This window comes from Sorex fumeus, unplaced genomic scaffold (assembly GCF_029834395.1).
Source record: "Sorex fumeus unplaced genomic scaffold, SorFum_2.1 ptg000009l, whole genome shotgun sequence".
NCBI lineage: Eukaryota > Metazoa > Chordata > Mammalia > Eulipotyphla > Soricidae > Sorex > Sorex fumeus.
In genome coordinates, this window is record NW_026606066.1 from 18,150,840 (window position 1) to 18,166,395 (window position 15,556).

The 15,556-nt window shown below is 34.7% G+C and overlaps 1 protein-coding gene across 6 annotated transcripts in view; it reads right to left on the minus strand.

The window, feature by feature from the left end:
- LOC130019812 (sodium channel protein type 3 subunit alpha) overlaps positions 1–14,210 on the minus strand; it is a 137,567-nt gene extending 123,357 nt beyond the window's left edge. For all 6 annotated transcript variants that reach the window (XM_056110487.1, XM_056110486.1, XM_056110485.1 and 3 more), the window contains exon 1: positions 13,980–14,210. The gene's annotated coding sequence lies outside the window, so the exon portion shown is untranslated. The remainder of the gene's footprint in view (positions 1–13,979) is intronic.
- Between the last annotated feature and the right edge of the window lie 1,346 nt (positions 14,211–15,556).

Consider the following 15,556-nt stretch of genomic DNA (forward strand, 5'->3'; position numbering starts at 1 on the left):
AAAATATAAAAGAATAAAAAATTAATTTTCCTAAGGAGCCATATTTTCTTATTATGCAGTACTATTTAATCTAGTTAGATATGTATCATTTTAAAATTATTATGTAAATATGCTAAGCTCACTCTAAAAAAAAAAAGGTAAAGGCCCTCCCATTGATCATCGATTTGCTCGAGCAGGCCCAGTAACGTCTCCATTGGAGACTTTGTTGTTACTGTGTTTGGCATATCGAATACGTCACGGGGAGCTTGCCAGGCTCTGCCGTGAGGGCGAGATACTCTCGGTAGCTTGCCGGGCTCTCCGAGAGGGGCGGAGGAATCGAACTTGGGTCGGCCATGTTGGCTGTGTGCAAGGCAAACGCCCTACCGCTGTGCTATCGCTCCAGCCCTAAGCTCACTCTAAAACACCAAATAGAATGTTTACTCAAATAATGCCTACTCCAAAATTAAGAGAAGCACCCAGGTGTCTGAATCTTGACACGCTAAGTGATGTAGGCGCAAAATGAGATAACAATATTTCAAATTTCATGTATAATCACAAAGCCATTTTTTAAATTGGTGGTAGTTAGCCTTTTCCTCTTTTGTTCTATTAGAAAAAATAAATATTTATTGAACCACAAAAAATTTTTAAAGAAGATAATATTGGTAAGTGAGAGAATCAATTAAGTACTTAGGATATGCCAGCCACTGATTAACTCATTAAATCTTTACAATTCATTGTGAGATAAATATGATTGATAACCACATTTCATAGATAAAGGAAATATTATTTTCTGAGACTAAGTAATTTATTTAAGATCCCAGGGCTAGTAAAAAGAGTCACCCAATTTAGTGACTTTTTTCCCTTAACAATAAATAATTGAAGACTCTCTGTAAAAAATTGTTTTTTTCCAATTTGCTCCTCCAACCTGATCATAATCCTCTCCTGTGTCCTTTTATATAATCAAATGGATCAATTTACTATTATATCCTTCTAAGTCTAAGACGTTGATCTCTGATTTTGAAAACAGTTCCTTTGTTTATGCATTATTTTTACCAATCATTGTCTGTTAAATTTCCTCTTGTACTCTAAGGCTTATCATAGCCAAAATCCAAGTCAGCAATCATTATGCATTCATTTGTAGAAATATAGAATGAACATACTGTTTTAATAATTTATATATCTATAGCACTGTAGCACTATCATCCCATTGTTTATTGATTTGCTTGAGCTGGCACAAGTAATGTCTCCACTGTGAGACTTGTTGTTACTGTTTTGGTTATATCGAATATGCTACAGGGAGCTTGCCAGGCTCCCCCATGTGGGCGGGATACTCTTGGTAGCTTGCTGGACTTTCCAAGAGGGACGGAGGAATAGAACCCACGTTGGCCATGTTCAAGGCAAATGCCCTACCTGCTGTGCTATCGCTACAACCCAATATAAATCTGTAATTCTCTGTATTTTTTTGGTTTTTGGGGGGTCCACACCTGACTGATTCCTTGCTCTGTACTCAGAAATCACTCCTTCCAGTGCTTAGGGTGGAGTCAGGGATCAAACCAGGATTGGCCACACATAAGGCAAGAACCTTAACCATCTCAGTATCTCTCTTTCAGACTTCTGATTTTATTAAAGATATGCCTTATTGTTTTGACATTTACTATTAAATTTCATGAGGTTAAGAACTGAATTTATATCTTCCCACAGTAAGCTGGAAATTATTTTATATTTGTTGAATATGATTTTCTAAAACAAGTTGAATAAATGGCTATCCAATGTGGTAGACATTAAGCAGTTGAAATGTGACTAGTGCAAAATTTTGGAATAATATTTGGCATCTAGAGTCAAATAAATTAGGGCATTAACAAACTGAATTTCACTTCTTTATTTTGATGCTTTCATATAGAACTGCAATGCCTGCATTGCCCTCTGCAGGGTGCTTGATCCATGGGTCTGAGGTAGCAACTTTGAGCGCATTTGGGGGCTGCTCTTTGTTAGTCAGCTTAAAGAAGGTAGATTTTTCAATGGGGAGCTGTTTTTTTTTCTGAAAAAAAAAAAGGCAGCGGGCCAAATAGAATTGGGACCCTCTAACCTAGTACATATGTTGGTCTCCTTATAACTTCCACTCTACTTCAAGTAATCAAGCCCCATGCACCAATTAGTAAAGGGTGCACTCTCTTGTTTTTAAATAAAAGGTGGAGGAGGGTGGGGTGAATTCTCTGCTATGTTTATCTCTCTATTTTACAGTGTTAAACAGCTATTTTTATTCTCACTCATAGGGTTTTAGACTAAGAAACACTATAATAAAAGAGCTACTTTGCCCATAAGTAAATACACAGTGGAGCAGAAACATTAAAATCTGAATATAACATAATTAAAGGATTTTTTCTTTTATGAAGTAAATTAGCATCATGGCAAGCAGAAAGCAAACAGCCATCACAGATCAGTAGCCAATCCTTGACCCATACTCCTACCAAAACATCAATATTTCTTGAGTTGTATTACGGTCGCCCTCGGCCTTGTTTCTTCTATTGCTCGCTGGTACTGTGTGCTTTCAGCAGTTTCTTTCCAGGCAACCACAGACTGTTTACTGACTGTAATCAAAATGACAGCGCACTGTTTTCACAACTGAGAGTTAAGAGTCGATTGCCTTTTTCACTTGGCAACCTGAGGAAACTTTATAACTAGGATCAGGAGGTACAACTTGTGCTCATTTAACATGGCAAAGCTTACTTCTGTGCATCCTATCTACATACATCAATGATTTAAAGTACAGAGGTCTGAGATTTACCTACACTGGAGTTGAAACAGTCAGTCAGACGAGAGCTAGCAGTAAACACCAGAGGAGCACAGGCTGATTTATATGGGACTGAAGCTTGCTGTCTAGTGATTCTTCACCTGCTAGAACCCAGTCTTGTAAGGGGCCTTCTCTATTAGGCACATCCTACAGACAGTTACAGTGCAGTGATGCCTTTGAGGTAGTGCTGTAGAAGCTGGCAGAACAGAATGGGAATGCATCCTCTACCTCATCCATGACTGTCACTGTCACTGTCCTCCCGTTGTTCATCGATTTGCTCAAGCAGGACCAGTAACGTCTCCATTGTGACACTTATAATGTGTTTGGCATATCAAATACATCATGGGTAGCTTTCCAGGCTTTGCCATGCAGGCGAGATATCTCATCCATAGAAACAAAATTTTATGAAAATATGAGGAAGAGTGAGAGAAAAACAGAAGAGGAGTGAAACCTGCAATTTAAGTAGTTTGTATTCTAGACTTGTTTTTATCATCATGTGCTATGAAATACTGAACAATCAACATAATTTTTCTGTAAGGAAGACTTCCGGTTAGTGCTCAGGGAACTATGGGGTGGAATTCAGTAGTTCTGTGCCAAAATACAATTAGATAGTTCAATGCTAGGAGTTGTTGATATGATGCTGGTCTAGTTCTGCAGTCAGCATGCCTGACTTTAGAGATCTTGTTCACTTCTTTAGAGAGAGGATACAGGAAACTGATTGGGAAACTGACTGTGTCATTTGTTAGTGTCTCTTTTCTCTCTAAAACTCTAAATCCAGTGTTCACATTCTAGGACTCAGTACTGGGTGTTCTCCAATGTTCCCTCTCATTTGGGAGAGAATGATCTAAAGGTTCGACAATTGTATTATACTCTGAACAAGGATCATTAAATACTAAACTCAAGTAACTAAAGTAGACAGTGCTATACTTCTATCTTCATTTTCACAATACTTCAATTAATGATGTGGTTGACCAATCTTTGCAAATGTAAATTTAAACTTTTTTTAAAAAAAAAACAAGCCATACTAGAAATGCCTTGAATTGAGCCAAGTTAAAAGGTTGGTTGTTGAACTATCCCTCAAATCTTTCTAATTATAAGAGTTCAGTTCTGTGCCCATAATTTCTTTATCAAATGAAAATATCAAATATCTCATTGAGAAATCCATGGATCTAAGTTTAGTTTTCAGTGAATTATGAAGAGTCATTTGGATACTCTCCTCCCCCCTCCTTCCTCTTTTTTCCTCCCCCCTCTCTCTGCTCCCCCTCACCGCTCCCCCACACACAAGAATTATTTTTCCTAGGATTTGAATTTAGGACTCAGACACATTTTTCTTGCCACTGTCAAACTCATCATTACCACTGAAAAAATAGAACAAGAGCCTCCATGCATTGCCACGATTTTGTGTCAATTATGATGCCACTTACTGCACTAGGAACACACTGTGGAATGAGTCCACAAGTAAAATCGGGAGGACTGATGCTCAGTAGTCAATTATTTTGAGACTAAGGGAGAGCCTAGATGGTAGAGGTATGAGAGAACTACACGTGATGCAAAATTTTATGAAAGTAGTGGTTTGTAATTGCCATATTGCTAGTAATAGCCAATAGCCAAAAGAGCAAACCCCTGTTTTGGCCCACGCTAAGATGGAAACAGAGGACAGAATTTGTGAGAAAAAATATAAAAGGTGAAAGGAAAGAATAAAATAGAGTCAAATTGAATTTGTGGCTTTCCTAAAATATTCCAGGTGTGTCATATGAAATCTTTCTCAGACATGAATATTTCATAGTTCTTATAAAATTTCCCAGGCAGAATTTTGCACTGCATTCACTCATTTCCATTTTAAAACATTTAGATATTTTATAGCACTTTTAAGGTTACAATAATTGAAATGTATAAAGAGAACCCACATTAAGTGAGCCTGTCTATGTTTTAAATGTTTTGTCAAAAATGTTCAATTTTTGACTCAGGAAGAAATTAATAGAATAAATATAAGAAGCTTAGATCATGTATAAAACCCCACAAACTTAGGTTTCCTGAGGAATATGGATATTTGAAAATGAGTGAATATTATTGAACATTGAAATTAATTTCATAGTTTGCTTCCTGAAAATTTACCACAGTACCATTACTGGGTATTTCAAAAGGACTATGTCTTATATGAACCAGAATAATTGCAACATGCCTAGTAAATAACATGTATCCAGATGAATAAGGAAGAGACACTGCTGTAATTACTGTTTAACTTGCATAGAGTGTCAATTTGCATAGATATCTGAATTCTGATTTGGAAGTGGTCTGCCACTTTTTATTTGCTCCTCAGCATCCATTTGCTTTTCTTTTTTTTAACTGTACTAAATGTTTTTTGAGTAACAAGTTGGAATATTTTTTCCTGGAGTCAAGACAGTTGTCACCAAGTTGATGGAATATGTTTATCCAACATTTTTTATTATCTACACTGACTAACTAAAATTGACTCATTTCCAATAAACTTCCCTTCTCTGACTCAGGCCTTCATTCTTATTACTACTTTATTGTTTTTTCTCTTTTTCTTTTTTTTTTCACTGTAGATTATCCAAGTACCTTGCAAGAAAGAGATAAATGGTTTTTAAGTAAATGATCTAACCCTAGGTTAGGAATTCAAGAAGGTTTCACAGATTTCCATTATAAATCAAGTCTAGACATAGATTTATAGTTCTATTTGCTCCAAAAGCTCAAGTCTGTCCTGTAGCACTCTCCTCCCATTGTTCATCGATTTGCTCGAGCGGGCACCAGTAACATCTCCATTGTGAGACTTGTTGTTACTGATTTTGGCATATAGAATACGTCACGGGGAGCTTGCCAGGCTCTGCCATGTGGGCGGGATACTCTCGGTAGCTTACTGGGCTCTCCAAAAGGGAAAGAGGAATCAAACCCTGGTAGGCTGCGTGCAAGGCAAATGTCCTACCTGCTGTGTCACTATAACCCAGAGAAGCACAAGCCTACTGCTTCAAAATATGAAATTTTCATCATAAAATGTTTAACACGCCTTTTCTATAGGTAATAATTTTACATAATGGCAGAAGTCACATAGAGAGCATAGTTGAATAGTAAAACTATGGACAGTTTCTTTAGGGGAAATATTTTAAGATACAGTTGTCACTTCAGTACAGAGAAAATTGCTATATTGAAGTCTATACCCTTTAAAAGGTCTCAGAAAGAACTGTAGGAAAGCAACAGGGGAAAATCAGCTGGGATATTAATCCAGCAACTGTATCCTTGAAGAGCTGAATTGAAAAAAGCTGACTCATTTTATAAATGGGATTCCTTTTAAGAAATGCAATAAATTTTTAAAACCCCACCTAGCTATTAGGTTAATTCATTTCTTTCTCAGAAATACCACTTTCTGGAAGTAAAGTTTAAATGCATTTTGGTTTGTAAAAATCTGGTGATATTAATTCTTTTTTTCTAAATCTGCCACAACTGAAGTTTAAAAAACCAGAAATCAATACTTTGTTTCTAGTTAGATTATCTGAATCTACAAAATATCTCTTTTATTATGAACACTCACTTGATCATTAAAGACCTAATTTTTGGAGCAATTAATAAAGTAGAAAATAATAAGAGAAAATATCTGCTTGTATAAATTCAAGTTGATGGGTGCTTATCTGCGCACAATTTTTTATATTGTTAGTTTGCTAAATGTACTATAGCATAGCAGGTGAATCAACTTTCAAACAGAGGTAAGGGTAGGAAATGAACAATTTGAAACCTAACCCTACCTAAACATATAAAATAAATATTTATTTGAACAGCTTGTTCACTTATTGAGCAACCAATTCAATCAAAGAAGAAATGTCCATTTACTAAAATTTTGAAATTGTTTTGGATGTCATTTCTCAGTTCAGTAGTTCAGTTATCTATTTAAATTTTATTACCATCTCTTACTTTTCTCTCCCTTCCTAAGTTGGTTGCATTTTAAATCTGGCGGCATATTAGAAGTATAAACTTGAAAAGGTTTTTTTGTTTGTTTGTTTGTTTTAAAGCAGTGATACTTGGGTCAGCCCCAGAGTCTCTAAGTGAATTGATCCAAGATGGAATGAAGCACTGCTGCTCTTTTTTTTAAAACTTTCCTATGTGAGTCTACTATACAACCAGAGCTGTAAACCAGTCTCAAAATAAGGGCATCATGTTTTCTCTATTTCCTCTCAGATTGTACACATTTATTTCTACTGGTTTTTCTCCTTTATGTTTAAGTAGTGAGGATTTAAAAGTCTAATTTTAAATCGTCTTGTTTTGTTTCTGATTTTTCCTGTACTGTCCCAGAAGTTCTCTTCTACACACATGCCTCTGATTTGGATTTTGGATTCTTACCTAATTCTACTGGGGTTTTATTTAATAAAGAGAATGCAACATGATTATAAATTATAGTTTTGCCTGTTCTCCAAGTATAATGTAACATAATTCAGCTTTAAAAAATATATCAAGATTGATAGTAGAGCCCAATGTTGGAAGCTAATGTCTCGAGTGAATTTACTTTAACTATTATCATTATTAACTAAGATTTAGAGAATAACTTAATGAGAAATTTTAGAACTTTGAAACCATATGGGATTCCAGGACATGCAAATATTCAATGATTATTTTTGTCATTTTACAGCTAAAGGACATGTTAACCCTAAAATCTAAGCTTCAAAGACAAATTTTAATAGTTTCAAAATAGGTCAGAAGTAGGAATGTTACATTCTGAACTTACTAACATATTGGTAACAAGATACCCACAGCAAAGGAAGCTTTAACAGCAACCACAAAAAGCAGGGAGGGAGGGATCAATGATAATAAAAATACTATGATTTAAATATAAAAAGTCAAAACAGAATTGTGGGAGGTAAAGCAAGCAATATTGAAGAATACATAACTGAAAAAAATATGAGCATTAGCTGAGATTAAGGTAATCCAAGTGCCAGTATGCCTTTGAATACAGTCAACTCAGTTCCTCTCCAAATTTTCCCCATGCTGGCAAAAGTTAAGGATTAATTGACAAAAAGGAAGAAAAACAAAATGTTGGGTAAAAATTCCCTTGTCACAGCCTGCCTATAAGTATATTTTGTTGAATTTTACACCATAGTAGGAATTCTGTATTAGATGATGAGACCTTTTTAAAAAACTGGATTTTTGGACTTCTTTTAAAAACTCATATAGTTCCACAATCTCCTAGCCTAAGAAGGAGCTTCCCTCTTTTGATAAGAGTTCATGAACTCCAGCTTAACAGTTTACTCATTTTTCTTACCTATTTTATCCATGGGGGTGTTTCATTTTGTTTCCTTGGTAATTTATTCCTTAAGACCAATTCTGACCATAATTTCAGTTCCATAAAAAATTTTTTATAACAAAAATCACATAGAAAAAATAATATTAGAAGAAACATGCACTAACAGATAACCAGTTGTCAAATGGGGCTAAGCCCTAAAATTATCCTATGAAAGAATATCTGGAGTCTCAGTTTGGAAGTACAATGTCACTTAGCAATAAGCAGAGGGATTTGACAAATTATTCCCATGATTTTGGGAAAAGATAAAGACAAAAATTTTCCATACAACTTATATAATAGTCAAGTATATTATAAATATTAGGGGACTAAAATTTCTAATATTGTGTTTCTTGACTAAAATGACTAATGTTATATAAAAGAAATCTTGCCTTATTTGAATTTACCCACTGAATAAAACAATATTAAACTACTATTATATAACTTAAGGCCCATACTTTTTTTTCGCTTTACTCAGCACAGAAATTAATCATATAAAAGGAAAGTTGATACAGCCTCCAAAAGGAAGGAAACCCAATTTATTCAATACAAAAATAACTCCAGGCTTTCAAAAGATTCCTCAAACTGAAGCAGCTATTAATCTCTTTAAAGACCCTATACTTAACTTGTTTACAAGTAACTGTATCTGTGTATTTAATAAATTGTGTATTTATTATTGCAAGCTAGTTTATATGTTTGAGCAGGCACCAGTAACGTCTCCATCGTGAGACTTTGTTGTTACTGTGTTTGGCATATCGAATACCTCACGGGTAACTTGCCAGGTTTTGCCATGTGGGCAAGATACTCTCGGTAGCTTGCCGGGCTCTCCAAGAGGGGCAGAGGAATCAAACTTGGGTTGGCCATGTTGGTTGCATGCAAGGCAAATGCCCTACCCGCTGTGCTATCGCTCCAGCCCAGTTTATGTGTTATTGGTCAGTTTTTCTCTACTCATATATGTTCGTAGAAATGCCATTAAAATTATTTCCATGAGTTTCTTCGTCATTTTGAATCTTGCAGAAGGGCCAGAAAGATAGTGTAACAGATAGGGCACAACCCTTGCACAAGGGCCAACCTGTGTTTGATCCGTGGCATCCCATATGCTCTCCTAAAGCACCATGAGGAATGATACTGGAGCCAGGAGTAAGCCCTAAGCATTGCCAGCTATGGACTAAAAAACAAAACAAGAACAAAAACAACAACAAGAATAGGACTAGGGAGATAATACTTCAGGGAAGGCACTTGCCTTCTATGCTGCCAACCGGGGTTCTATCCCCAGCATCCCATATGGCCCCTTGAGCCTGACAGGAATGAATCCTGAATGTAGAGTCAGTAGTAAACAGTAAGCATCGCAGGTGTGACACCAAAACCAAAAATTTAATAATACCCATGGCATATTTGATATGTCAAAAACAGTAACAACAAGTCTCACAATGGAGATGTTACTGGTGTCCGCTTGAGCAAATCAATGAACAACGGGATGACAGTGCTACTACAGTGCAGTATAACAGAGTTGAAGTGTTAAAAAACTAATAAATATTTGGCATAGAAAAACTCGCATTATCTAGTTGAATAGGTACTTATATAAATTTTAAAAAATAATTATACTATTGCTCAGGATATATCTGGATGCCGCTTCAAATTTCACATATCCAAAGAGCTAGTTTGTCAGAAAGTTTATGGAGCAACTATATATTTGCTCAGCAAGAGAGCAAGATTTTATTACTGCTTTCATAACTAAATGAAAAGTAACACTATTTTTTTTTCTGAAACACATATGTGTGCTTACTAAATTTCATTAAAATGTAGGGCCAGAGGTATTACAAAGTTGAGTAAGGGGCTTGCCTTGCATATATCCAAAATGGGTTTGATTCCAGGTGCCCCACATTGTCCCTCCCAAGTCCAGTCCCACCTAAGCACAGAGCCAGGAGTAAGCACGGACCACTTCTGGGTGTGATTCAAAAACAAATACAATACATTCACAGTGACCCACAAAATTTATCTCAACAATCTGTTAACTTTATCATAAAGTGAAAAAATATGATCAGATATAGCTGAGCCTAAAATGTAGATTCTTAATCAAAGTAAATTTATTAACTTGTACCAGAAAGCAACATAATAATTGGCTTTAAGTTTCCTCATAGTTTTGACTGACTCAGGAAGTTGTTGCTCAGACACCAGATTCCATATTAAATTTATTGTTCTAGTTGTTCATGAGGCATAAGTGGAAGCAAAGATAATTTAGAGAAAATATTTAATAAAAAGTAATCAAAATAAAAATGATACATTCTAAAAATACAGAAATTTTCTTGTTGCATTATCTACTGGTATAACAGTGAATTTAAAAATCATAAATGGTTATACATTTTATACATTACTGCATGATGCCCAGCTCCCAAATGCCAATACTCTACTTTTTATCTTAAATTATATTTCAAGGATCAATAGCATATTAATCCTCATCAATATTTTCTTCCAATTGACTTTCCCAATTACCTGTATTAGAAAACCAGTAAAACTAACAGTAAATTTTAGGTGAAATGAAAAAATGTTTGATTTTTTTTGTTTCAGATGACAAATATAAAAAGTTCCAATTTACAGTGAATTCACAATCCCTACACATGAATGATAAGGAAAAGAAAATCAGCAGAGCCACTCATGTAAAAAGCTTCCACAATCTAGTCTCAGCTCCATTGTTTGGTGGGGAAAAGAAAAGATAGTCTTTTTATGCTTATACTTACTTTTAGTTAACTTCAACCTTCAGTATAAGGGATCTCTGCGAGTGACCAAGAGTCGAGGAAGGTGTACTATCAGCAAATGCCAAACAGAGCATTATCTAATTGAGAAACGTTCCCTTCAGATCTTCAAGCCTGCCCAGATCTCAGTTATGTCAAATCCATTTACTCATCAGACCATTAATTCATTTCTTGCTGCCATGAAGGTGAAGCTGACAGTATAGTTACTTGAGTCACTTTAAAGAGGCCCAGGGTGGCTGAAGGGAAGGATTTGGGAGGCCCCGGGTGCTGAAAGAAGATCCCAGTAGCTTCCTAAGATCCCAGCAGCACAGAGCTGTCAAGAGTAAGCTGCTCATAGACAAAATCTTTGGAGAGAAGCAGGAGGGTTGTTTATTTATTTATTTTTTTGGTACATCAACAATTAAGTCAGACACAATTTGTCTTTCTATCTTTTATTGTACCATTATTAAGACTTAAAGTAGTAGAGCCTTTCTGAGTTGATTGCAATACATACATGCAATCAGTTCTGGTATTTAGGATCTTTATTTTCATGTCCAGAGAAAAATAATTTAATATTTAAATGGAGTTCTTGGTGAAACTTCTGTTTTGTTTGTGAATCTTCACAGAAAACTTTTGTCCAATATTTCTTTTGTCATACCAAAAGTACCTTTGGGTTATAAACTCCCTTGCTCTGATTTTGCTAAAAAGAAGAGGGTTCTAGTTGAAAACTAATCCATGAAGTATACCACTGGGCAAAGGAATGATCTATGAGAAGGTACTGCAAGAGTACTGGCAACCATCCAGGAAATATCCAGGATGTTAATGCTAACTGATACCATTACAGGGAACACGTTTTTTTTGTTTGTTTGTTTTCATTTCAATAGGGGCATTCTTCCATGATGACATTCAATTCTCAACCACACTATTTCTTGGCAGTTAAATTCTATCTTTCCTGTTGTGGTGAAAGATATTATATGACCATCACCAATAATAATGATTCTACTCCATCACCAATAAGAATGATGCTTAATATTTTGGCATAAATTGGGAAGCAGAGGGAGAGGAGAAGGTATCTTTAGTCATATGCCAGAATATATATTATAGTTATACTGAATTCTGCAATGTAATTATTATCCCTATTTTAAAGACAATGTAATAGAGCTTAATAAAGTTGGAATACATACCAGTCCATCATTACCATAGAAGTATCAGATGATGAAAAAACTAACATAATGTTTTTAAAAAACAAGAGCCAGTTTCTCTTTTATTCTAAGGACATCTTTTATAGGCTAAAGAATATGTATTTCAGGGATACTTGGTAGTTTCTTCTGAAGTGAAAAAACATATTAGTAGCAGATCTTGTACCAGAAATCAAGGTTTTCAGCTCAAAGATCAAACTGCTTATTGTTGCCTCAAGAATAAATTACAATATTATTCTTCATTACACATCAAACTACTACTAGATTCTTCCAAAGAAGGATGTATCCTCCCCAAAGATAAGATACCCAAACTTATTGGAAATGTCAATCAAAATATGTTTGATTTCTTAAAATTTTTAATGAGCATATTTTATAAAAAATATACTCTAAATACATTTGATTTTCACAATGTAACTGCATATAAAGAGAACTAAAAGTTCATTGCAACTATACCAGTAAAATATTACTAAGACTCAGGACCAAAATATAAGCATTCATTCATAAATGGAAAACAGTTCAGTCAAGACCACGACTGGTGTTTACACTGGACAAAGTTTTTCACATTCAGTCACCTGTAGAGAAGCATAGAGTACACAATACACTCAAGTGAATCAACATCCATTTCTGGAAACCCTTTTTAAAAGATATAGCCTTCAAATCATATGGTAAATGTTGTTTGTAAAATATATAATATCCAAAGGTTTTCTCTAAGCAACCATGTCTATTTTACAATAGTTTTAGGGGGAGAATTACTGATTTTCAATACAAATGAAATACCATGTGAGAAATAGATATTTTTACAAGTATCATTAGAGATTATAGGATTTTAAAGTAGAGGCCTTAAGTTCTATTTTTAGGTCCTTTTGGCCATATTGACTGGAACTCAGGTTGAAGTCAAAGCTCTTTATTTCGAATAAGGTATAGAGTATTTGGAATGACTACAAAGAATTTTTTCCATGCAAATTTTTACAAGCACTTAAGTTTCTGATCCTTGTTCTTATATTCTACAATATGCCACCTGTTGTATTTTTAAGAATCCTTTATGATTTTTAGCACTCCTTTTTCAATTAATATCTATATACTTTCTGCCAAATCCTATATTCTAAATATATTATTACTAAATAAATAATTTATGATATGTTTTAATATATATTAAAAGAACCCACAGCAAATGTAGATCATAGATAAGGTAAAAAAATTTGGCTCAAGTGGCATGGCCAGATAACATATAGTAATAATAACAAAATAACAATAATATCCAGTTATTAAATCTATACTGAAAATAAGTAAACAAGAATGAATAAGCTCGTGAGGCAATTCATCAAGATAATGTGTCCTTTAAGTAAATAAATTAATGACAATATTTTACATGAATATTATAAAATGAATATAGAATGCATACTTTATAGTTTAAAAGAAATAGTGGAATATGAAACATATCTCTTAAATGATCAGTATGGGTGATCTTCCTTTCACGAGAACAGATTAATTTAGGGAGGAATTGATAATGTGCTTCAAACATCTCATCATCCTTATATTGTTATCACTCCCTATACTAATAGTCTTTCCAAAGCTGTTAAATAAAAGGCTGAAAGCACAAAAAATATTGTTCCATTTCATACACATTATCTATAAAAAACAATACTGACACACTGTACATATAAATAGATGAGAGCCACAAAATTCATTAGTCTAGCTTTGTGCAGTAGAAGATATTTTCTCTGAATACAATGAATCAGAACATCTGCATGTTTCAAAAATCACTAAATCATATTGTCTGTAAAATAAGTCACCATTTCTAAACAGAAGCTCTATTTTCTTTGAGAGATAAAGGAATAGTAAGCAGTTTACACATCAAATGTTACCTCTGGTTCCTATAATTTACATTAAAACATTAAGACTAAAATAGTAGCATGAAGATTATTTTAAAATTAATAAAATGACCTTGTGAATAGATTTCATGGCATTGATAATTAAATATTTTGCCAGCTTACCTGATAAAACAGAGCCTTACAGATCACAGCATAACAAAGCCTTGCATCCAAGATGGTTAGAGTATAACGTGCCTTCTCTGCAGCGTTCAGATTTTTTGGCCACAGAGGTTTACAAATTGATTACAGTGTTTTTGTAATCAATCCTATCCTTTTTCTGTGGGCAAGAAAACAAAGAGACCTTTCCAGAATCCTCTGTGCTTATGCCTCCGCTTCCTGTTCTGAGATTCACTCTATGGTACCCAACATATATCAGAAAACAGCTTTCAGAGGGGGGGGAAAAAAAAAAACGGGCTGACAGCACTTAACGCAGTACCGCCATCTACCGGCAGACACACAAAAAGGAACAAAAAGAAAATTCCCCCATTTTTAAAATTCTAACACAAACTATCTAGTGCATGTGAATATGTACAGACTTTTTTTGATTCTCAATTATTTTACTATAATTGATATTTTTTATTTTTATAAGCATAATAAGTTTGGCTTCTCAAATAAAAGTGACAACAAAATCCCCACACATTTCTCTAGGAAAATTCTTTAAGCTGTCAGAGCCAAAAGTGGTCAAGAGAAGGGAAGTGGGGTGGGGGTAAAAAAGAAATATATTTTGAGTGAAAGGGAGCAATTTAATCGTGAAGAATGAAAACTTCACTTTCAGTGTAAGCATAATTAGTATAAGCAAATAATTATTTATAAAATTCTCTGCATTAAGCCTCCATAATGTTAAAAAAACAGTTATTTTGATAAACTTTTAAAGTTGATTTTTTAGAATATATGCTTATGTTTTTAAAATTCCTGGTCACTTTTATAGTGTATATGAATAACCTTGTAAAATCTCTCTTGTTAGATAGTGCTGACATTCTGAAAATCCTTTTTCCTGATAGAATGAATTATTTTCCTAGAGAGCAAGTACCTCTCTAACGTAAATACCTCTCTAAAAAACAGAGTTATGCAAATATTGTTTGGAGGTGGTATTTTCACAAAAAATGATAAGAAATAATATCTAAAATGGAAAGTTATCTTAAGTTTTAATGATGCTAGTCTCATTTAAATATAAGAACTTTTTTTTTTAATGGAAGGGAATTGGGCCATACATTAGATGCTCAGGATTTTCCCTTGGTTCTATACTCAGGAATCATTTCTGCTGGTGTTTGGGGGACCATATATGTTGCTGAGATTAAACCTTACTTTAAAGTAACTTTTTAAAAAAATTATTAGTGAAACACCATGAGGTCCAGTTGTAGACTTACAATTTTTTGTGCTTGGGTTTCAGTTATACAATGATCAAGTACCCATCCCACCACCAGTGCCCATTTTCCACCACCAAGGATCCCAGTATCCCTCCCATCCTCCCAACCCCCCCCCCCCCCCATACCACCCGCTTCTGTGGCAGGGCATTCCCTTTTGGTCTCTCTCTCCTTTTGGGTGCTGTGGCTTGCAAAAGAGGCAATTATGTTAGGTCTGTAGTCTACTTTCAGCATGGATCTCCCATCCTTGGAAGATCCTTACAACACCATTTATTGGGTGCTCCCTTCTCTATCTGAGCTGCCTTTTCCCCTAGCATGAGTGGCTGGCCTCCAAGC